This window comes from Equus caballus, chromosome 8 (assembly GCF_041296265.1).
Source record: "Equus caballus isolate H_3958 breed thoroughbred chromosome 8, TB-T2T, whole genome shotgun sequence".
NCBI lineage: Eukaryota > Metazoa > Chordata > Mammalia > Perissodactyla > Equidae > Equus > Equus caballus.
The window spans coordinates 72,577,719-72,586,980 of NC_091691.1; the positions used below are offsets into that span (position 1 = coordinate 72,577,719).

At 39.3% G+C, this 9,262-nt stretch overlaps 1 protein-coding gene across 3 annotated transcripts in view; it reads left to right on the plus strand.

Annotated features, from left to right (window-relative positions):
* Positions 1–9,262, plus strand: part of SETBP1 (SET binding protein 1) — a 360,545-nt gene that overhangs the window by 317,773 nt on the left and 33,510 nt on the right. The gene's annotated exons all lie outside the window — the stretch shown is intronic.

Below are 9,262 nucleotides of genomic sequence, written 5' to 3' on the forward strand. Positions count from 1 at the left end.
TAAAATGTGCTTAATATTATCTTCCTCATAGGGTTATGGGGAGGTTTAGATTAAAAGTGGCACATGTAATTGTTTGATCTTCAACCAAGGACAGTTAGTCAATCCTGAAGGCACCAAAAGGACTTCATTAAAAAGTGGATTCCCGTGTGAGGCAGCTCCAAGGCAAGCCTTCCTGAGTCATTGTTACCGTGAGGCACCCACCACCGTGTGGCTGGGACAAACAATAGAAACCCCCAGAGGAGCCTGGACCTGACTGCATGTCCCGGGTTTTTTCATGTCCAGTAACAATCGCATTTTATTTCGTTTATCTGATAGAAATGAGAACTCTGTTGTCTTAAAAAAAGAAGTGCTTCCCACATTTGTCTCTCACATCTTTCCTAAGCATGGCCAGGTGATTTCCTTCCTGTTTAACATCACAGAAATCTCTTCTGTCTACCCAAGATGCAGAATCAGAAAGAATTACAGACCATAAAGAAACCCAGGACAAAAAGTGACATCCTCAAAGTCATAGAGGTAAAGATAAGTGAGCCTGGGACTGCCATCTCCTGAGCCTCTGCGCCCCCACTTCCTCCCCTGCAGCTTTCCTTCATGACCATAAACCACGAACGGATACCTGAAGTCATTTGTGTATGGAGATGCCCCTGCCCAGCATGGTTCTAAATGAATCGCTGGGCCAGCATGCAAAATATTCTGGACAACCTCAGCGCACCATGGCTCATTCTCTATTGCATATTCATCCATAAGCGTGCTGTGTTTCTGTGTTGAACTCATCTCACTGTTCACTATTCCTGTTTCTTCAGTGGCCAGAGATTCAGTTTGTGTAGCTTGTCTTTAGTTAAGGTGATAATCATCACTGCCCTTTCTCAATTATTATACTAATTCTCGCTCATCTTTATGTTGTGCGGCAGTGTCATTTTTACCAAGATTTGCCAAACTTCCTTCCCCATTAGATATTCTTTGGATGAACAAATGGGTAAATGAATAAATTCATGAATATTCTCAGCACATATCAATACAGGGGTATCTATAACTTGCTGGACTGACTTCAGTTAACAAATTAAACAAGTCACGAAATTTTAATGTGGTAAAATAATTTAGTTTAGTCCTGTATGCCAACTAATAACTATCTTGACTATTTTTTATCAAGTTGTTAGGATGCCAGGGTTTAAAGCTGGAGTACACCTGCTTCTTTAGGAACTGACGCTAGTCCCCCAGCATGATCTCCTGCCTTTGCCTGGCCATCTCTGCTGTCCTCATTGAACTACCTGACTGGTTTCTGTCTGCGTATTTGTCCTCTTAAACTGATGAAATATCCACTTCCGGTCATTGTTATTCAGGTATTTCCTCTCCTCTCCAAAACCTCCTATTTTCTTTCCTATCTTCAAAGCTTCTTTAATAACCTGAGATTGGGCATCAATAGGAGATTTTGTATTGGGAATGAGTCCTTTAAAAACTATATCAAATACCAAGCCCATGAAGACAAGAAGAAAAAGTAAAAACCTCAGAGCAGATGTATACAAATCCACACTTGCAGAACACGTATATTATCTTCCTAAAAACATAACTTTCTAAAAGTCTTCACTTCCAGCTTCCTCTAAACAGAGAGCTGTCCAAGTGAACAAAACAAGATTTAATTTATGAAACTGTGATCTGAACATGGTTTTAGGTATTTTCATGGCAAGAGCCATAACTGACTCATCAGTATTTCCTCCAAGTGCTTCAAAGGGAACTTTGAATGTGGAATTTGCCCAATAAAAGTTGAGGAAGGGAAAAAGAAAAGAGGGAGGGAGAGCAAGGAGGAGTTGTGAACCGTAGGGCCCACTGGTTAGCCATTCAGGATCAAAGGGTCAACTTCTACCCTTGATTTAAAAACATCTTATCCTCTATTAGTTGCCTCCTCAGAAACCCACTGGGAGCAGTTTTGTCCCCTCTAATCCAAATTGTACCCATAGAGAATAAACCACCTCTTCTCCGTGGTTTGGTGTTTGTGTGTTTACATGGAAATCCTTCCTGACTCCCCATAGCTCACAGGTGAAATCCAAACTCCTAGTGCCATCCGCAGCCTGACCCAGGGCCCCGTCTTCTGTCACTCTTCTCCCACCCACCCTACAAGCTAGATTGTAGCCGCATAAGAATTCTTGCCTTTCCCCAAACACGCCGTTCTATTTCATGCTTCATGCCTTTTTTCCTGGAGTTCCTTTCATCCTCCTTCAGCCAATACTTCCAAATTGTTAAAGACCCAAGTGAAATGTCACCTCCTCAGTGAAGTCCTTCCTCACCCAGCAGGGAAGTCACTCATCCCCCTGGGTAGTCACTGTCTTATACCCAATCCTATTGTTCTTATCAAAGACTATTGAAAATTAGTATTTACATGTTTGCCTTTGGCACTTTGAGGATAAGGATTTATCTTTATATTCCTTAAGCCTAGAGGATAGGTACTATTATTAATTCCATTATTGATGAGAAAACCAAAGCACAGAAAGGTTAAATAAGTTGCCCAGGTTCAGACAACCAACAGCTTGCAGAACTATGACTTGAACATTGGGAGTGTGCGCTCAGAGCTCACCCTTGTAACCACTTTGAAATGCCACTTTTCCTTAAAAATGATCATACCAATTACCTTGTGGTATGTGTATCAATATGAATTCTAAATTAATATAAAAATATAAATTAATACAAATTCATATTCTTACCCAGATCAATTATTTATGTTTGTATAGGAGTTATACAGTTAATAAATTCCATTTTAAATATTGTTCTAGAATATAGGCTAGTTAAAATCTCTCCAATAAATCTCTAGTGTGGCCCCAGGTGCAATGGAAGGTAATGTGGGTGGTCTTTTCAGCTCAGGGGAGATTGTTATTTTTATTTAAATTTCTTGTTTCTGCATCTTGTTTTTTCAACCAAATATTTGACTACCCAAAGACTGGACTGTTTCTTATATTTTAAGGGTCTCCCAAAGGACCTAGAGTTGCTGTGTTTACTGTAGACGCTGAAACTTTTGCTGAATAAATTAACACAAGAACAAAACTGCTTCCTTCTTGTTAACCATCAACAGTTTATTGAGAATGTGGCATCAGGTTGAATATTTAAGAGTTGACAAACTTTCTTGCTGGGGTCCCAGCTTTCAGAGATTTGAAAGTTAGTGGAATGGCAGAGATAGAGTGATGACTTGGCCAGCAACCTCTGCTCCAAATTGCCAGCCCTTCACTGAAGCAGCTGGTATCTCCGTCCTCATCACCTTGTAAATATCTGAAGTTTCTTGTACACATTCTTGGCTGGCTTGCTTTGAACACATTTTCTGTGCCAGGCACTGTGCTAAGCATTTTATAGGTATTATCTCATTTAATCCCCATGATCACCCTCTGAGGTTGGTGGTTTATTAAACTTTTTTTAAAAAAATAAGGAAACTGAAGCTTTGAGAGGTTAAATAACTTGAACAATGTCGAATGCCTAGGTAAGTGACAGAGGTGGAATTTAAACCAAAGTCATAGCCTTATCGACCAGCTTAAAACTCATTTTCTTGTAAATGGTGTATTTCTCAATTACTGGCTAATACATTTGAATTCTGATTCTCTGTTATACAGAATGCTTCCATCTCCATGTCTTTTCTTACTTTCCTCCATTCATACCACCCCCCTTTTTAAATACAGACTAAAAAATTTGACAGTTATTTTTAATTCTAAATTAGCAACTTATCCTAGCTAGGGTCTCCCATTCCATGGCCCTAGATAGTGTGAGGCTGCCTCTCCTCTAATGCTTGTTCTTTTTTTTTAATAGCACCCTGCCTCCACTCCCGTTTCTTGGCCTTCCAAATGACATGCAGATTGCAGAGGTCCTCATTGTTTATCTCTGTCTCAAGACTAGACTAGGCCCTCAGTAACTAGGTGGACTCCCTGTGAATCTTTGAATCCAATGCAGAGATCATTTTGCCAATTCCAAACCTTCCCAATGACTAAGTTTTCTTCTCTGATCTCAAGCCCCACCAAGGGCTCTTCATCCCCACTGTCCACTTGTAGAAATTTCCCCTCATTGTTCTCTGTATGTCTGAGAGACTCCTCAGATGCACTGTTAAATTATTCCCCTTTTATCTTAAATCATATCATCAGTCTTGCTGCATGCAATGGCATGTCACCCATTATCTCTGTTTACCATACAAGGTTTAGAACCAACACAGGCATTATCCAAATCAAACTTATTTGGGGCCACTTTTGGGTCTGACAACATGACATTCCCTTAGAGGATGGTTGAAAAAGATGCACTGCATCCCATTTCTTGAACAGAGGCTTGTGTAATCAACCAAGTAGAAAGAAATGTTGAGATACATTTAACCTCATTAGTTTCAGTGGGACTGACTCTCCAATCCATCAGAGTTGAGCTACATTAGTGAAACTCAACTATTTCTAAATCTCATTTACATAATGGATGAGATGTGAAATGAGCCCAATGCAAGGGGAGCCGCCCGGAGGCACTAAAGTTTATCACAATATGTAAGAGTTCTTTTAGATCATTGCATTAAATTTCCGCTAACAAGATAACAAATTAATTGTCTGTATTACTGTACTAGCCCAAAGTCTATTGAGTGGAGAGTGTAAGTGAGGAAGGCAGCTGGAGTTTCAAGGACTGTGGGCAGGGAGGCATGCTCAAAGGGATGCGATGAATGCTACTTTAGCTTTCTTCTGCCTCTTTAAGAAATCCCAGGCACCTCTGTAATCTGATGGTGGACTTTGGCTTTATTAGTGAGGTAAGCGAGGATGAGTAAATCAACTGTATCAGACAAGCCTCAGGACATCTAGAAATTGATCATTCTGCCGAAATAAGCACTCTGTGTTTATTAGCTGGGAGTTCATCACTATCACTTCTCCTCATCCAATTCCTAAGAGATTTCAAAGCCATCATCATGGTATTAGCTCGTCTGACTGAACTACTAGAGATAAAGATTAGGAGATCTATCTAATGATGGGTCTGAGTATCTGTGATTTTTTTCTCTTCTATTGCAAAGAAGAGAGCTTTTCTAGCACACATTCTGTGTCTATATGTGTATGCCTGCACACAATCACCATGTGTTTGCATTCTGTAGGGTGAATTCAAATCATGGAACAAAGTAGTTCTTTTAAAAAAAAGGACACCCAATAAAGCTCTTAAAACAATGCACCTTCTCCCATACATAGATGACTGCTTAACAAAGGGGATGTATGCCACATTGACTCCTTTAGCTGACAGTGTGTCTATACAGTGGGTGACATTGCATGGAGAAGAATAATTAGATTCCATAACCACATTTGTAATCCTAACATCCATACATGGCCAGACTCCTACAGCTATGTCCACGAGAGACGAGTCCATATTGGACTGATCTTTCAAAAACCTGTAAATATGCATTTATTTATTTATACATATATTTAGAGACACACATGCTCTCAAGCTCTTAATATCAAGCTCTTTTCTCAATGTGGCTTCTAAATAAGCAGTAATCAAAATGCAAATAAGGTGACCCAGTTAGCATCGAGATCTGTATTGCCGTGCAGATGTGCTCTGAGACTCTGTGCTCTAAAGGTAAAAAAGAAGACACTATAAAAGATGCTTATATTAACCAGCATTGACGACTAAGCCCTTCACATCCGGGAGAATCTAGGGAAGCATCTCCCAGAGCCAGTGATCTTATAGCTTGGATATAAGATGTTATAGCTTGGCCTGGTCTCTTTTTAAGCTGCCCTGTGAGTGTAAAATAAAAAACAGGCACCGGGAGAGCAAGAAGACTGTTTCTGTGAAGGCTCAGAAGGTAACCCTTATAACCGGAAGCCAGCATATTGGCCTGAGACAATTCAAGAATAAGGCCGAGGTAAGAGTCATGGTTCTGCCACCCTCCCTAAGTGACACTAGGCAAAGCAAGTCACATCCCCTTTCTGGGGCTCAGTTGCCCGGGAAAGACTGGATTGCTTCCTTTCCAATTCTAAACTACCTTGATTTTATTTGCTGAAGCTCCTTTGTGCTGCTGCATTGATGAAGCGTGTAACATACTTTCTGTGCATTACAGCAGCAAATTCTTAACCTACCTGTTCACCAAGGATTTGACGAGAGCATACTTGGTGTGTTGTGCTACTAAATTGGTTTTAATTACATATGTACTGCTTCTTCCCCTATTAATACCTTTTGAAAATCTCTTTGTTAATATTTTTCAGAGAGCAGGTACCACTCTATTGTCTCTACATTTTTTAAGCATAGGAGCAGTTACGTCTGCATGCTGTTTGATTCTATCTTTCTGCACTTTGTCCTTCTGGGGGGGTGTGTGTGTGTGTGTGTGTGTTTAGGAATCGTCTGAGGCAGGCAAGAGTTCTAACCTGAGCTTAAAAGTATCTTTGAACTTTAAACTGCATACAAAATGTTCTCTCTCTCTATATATATAGATATACATTTTTTTTTTCCCTAAGAAGTTTTGAGGTCCAAGATGCAGAAAGATTAAAGACCTCTAACTCAGGATATCTGCTCCTTGCAATTTTGATATTTGCTGTATTTCCATTCCAAATCATTGGGTACTTCTAGAAAACACCTTTCATCTGGCATGACCTTTTCACTATAGAATCAGGAGAGATCGACTTCCACATTATTAGAATTTACTGCATAGAGTAAAAGATTCTTTAATATAAATCTCTGTGAAGTTCCAAAAGACAAAATGTTATCTTCTCAGCCCATTTCTTCACTTCTGAATTAAGAGAAGCAAGAACTAATCAGATTGTTTAGTGGTTTTCCTGAATCTAGAAAACTTAGATTCAGAATATTAGAGCTAGAATCGATTCTGACCCGGAGGAAACTGAAGCACGGTAAGATTCCAAGTCTTGTGCAAGCTCATCCAGTAAGTGTGGGCAGAGCCTGCAATAACTCAATGTCTTAGAGCTCCCATCTCTTAACTTTCATATTAACAAATTATTTGTCTCTGTTCCAATTTATTGACTATAAGTATTCATTGAATAGTTTCTTTGTGCCTGCCTTATGCTAGGAAGATATAAGAAAAGAATATAAAATCTCTACTTTGTAAGGAATTTAAATCTTATAGGGTACACACATGACTTGAACACATAAAATAAGTTTAAAATGAGACAATTATATTAAGACAATATAATGCTAAGAAATAATAGTTAACAAAATTGACTGCTTACTACAGTTAGGCACCATAATAAGTGCTCTTATATATCTATTAGTTTTCTATTGCTGCTTTAACAAATTTCCACAAACTTAGTGGCTTAAACAACGCAAATGTATTATCTTACAGTATGAGAGGTCAGAAGTCCAAAATGGGTCTCACCGAGCTAAAATCAAAGTATGAACAGGGCTGCATTTCTTTCTGGAAACTATTCGGTAGGATCTTTTTCTTCCCGTTTCAGCTTCTAGAAGTCGTCTTCATTCTTTAATCCAAATGTCTCCTTCTCCGTCTTCAAGCCAGCAACATAGCATCTCTCTGATCTTGCTTCCATCACCACATCTTTCTTTAGTTCTTCACTTCTGCCTCCTTCTCCCACTTTAACAGACCCTTTTGATTACTTTTTGACTATCTGGTAATCAAGGATACTCTCCCTATGTTAAGGTAGGCTGATGAGTAACATTAATTCCATCTGCAACCTTAATTCTCTTTTGCTATGTTACATAACATATTCACAGGCTGTAGGAGTTAGGATGTGGACATCTTTCCAGGGTGGAGGGGGGCACATTATTTTCTGTCTACCATAGTATATAAACTTTTAAAATCCTCACAATAACCTAATTTAACAGATGAGGAAACTGAGGCACAGAAAGTTGATATAACTTGCCCCAAATCACACAGCTAGTAAAGCAGGTAGTCTTACTCCAGAGAATACATTTTTCCACTCTACTCTATGCTGTAATGAAAAAGGAGTTTTAGAATAGAGGACCATGTGTGGACTAAAGTAGTTATGGCAGCTTCCCCAGAAAGTTTGGGCCCAGAAGGATAAGATGTGTATTCCATTTGACCATTCATCTATCCAGCACTTTTGAATATCTAGTATCTATCGAACTAAGTGTTGAAGAATCAAAAGAAAGTGAGACAAGATTGCTAGCCCTGAGATTTTGCAATTGCCTGCAATAATTGGCAGAGAAATGAACAAATAATTACACAACAAGAGATAAGTCCTATTGCAGAAGTCTGTCCAAGATGATTAGACAATAAGTGGGAGGGAGACATTAACTTTACCTGACAACAAGATGTGGGTTTAATTTTTCCCAACACCTTTCCAAACATATCTCCCAGAATTTGGTTTTTATGACTCATCTCAAGACTTCTTATCTCAGTTGTACAAAGAAGACTTGTTATTTCTGCTTCTGTTTTTGTCATTTCCCAGCCCTAGCAAGTCCTCCCTCCACTTCCAGTTATTGAATTCTACCTGTCTTTCAAGACTGGGATTTTTGTATCTGCATCTGTCTTTCTGAGTGGGTGGTTGATCCCATTCGGAGAGGGTTCATGTTCCTGGTGCCTAATGGTGCCTGGCACTTACAGGTTCTTAATGAATGTTGGATTAATAAATAGATAAGTACAAGACCACTTCAAATCCCACTGAGATCTTGTTTTCTTCCAAATTTGTGAAGGACTCATTTGGCTTCCTGTATTTTTGGCTTACAATTTTCTAAGTGTTTCGTCTTATCCCACTTTCTACTTCTAAACTTCCTCTGCAAAGACTAGAGATCATATCTTCTGAGTTTTGCTAGTCAGAACTCAAATAACTGTTGGTTTTTAAATGATTGATTCTAGGCTCACTGAATACTATTCTCCCTAAGAGTGATCTTTCCTAAATTTTCTCTCTCAAGGTCCTAGAATGAAGTAAAACTCATTTGAAGCAAAACACGTATTGATAGGGCCACCACCCTATTGAGCAAGTTGTTCACTGTCCAAGGGCACCTGAATCAAGGGAAGGTTAGGGCTGAAATCCAGCCTCTTCTCCTCCCTCCAAACCATGAGCAATAAGGATGCATGTGTGCACAGGAAGCCATGCCTTTTTCTAATTTTCACAAAGGTGCCCTCTCTTTGCTAAGCCCTGAATCCGTGGGGTTCTGTCCACCTATATGGGATGCCTTTTCCTGATTCATCCGAAGATACCATATGAGGAGCAGAAGCTCTGCCTTTTGATGATTAAAAAAGTGCTTTAGAATCTTTCAGTGACCTTGTAAAAAGTAACAGCTACCTTTATGCTATGCAGAGATTATTAGCATGTAATTCCTAGAAAACAGGGGCTTCAACTATTTTGACCAGTGT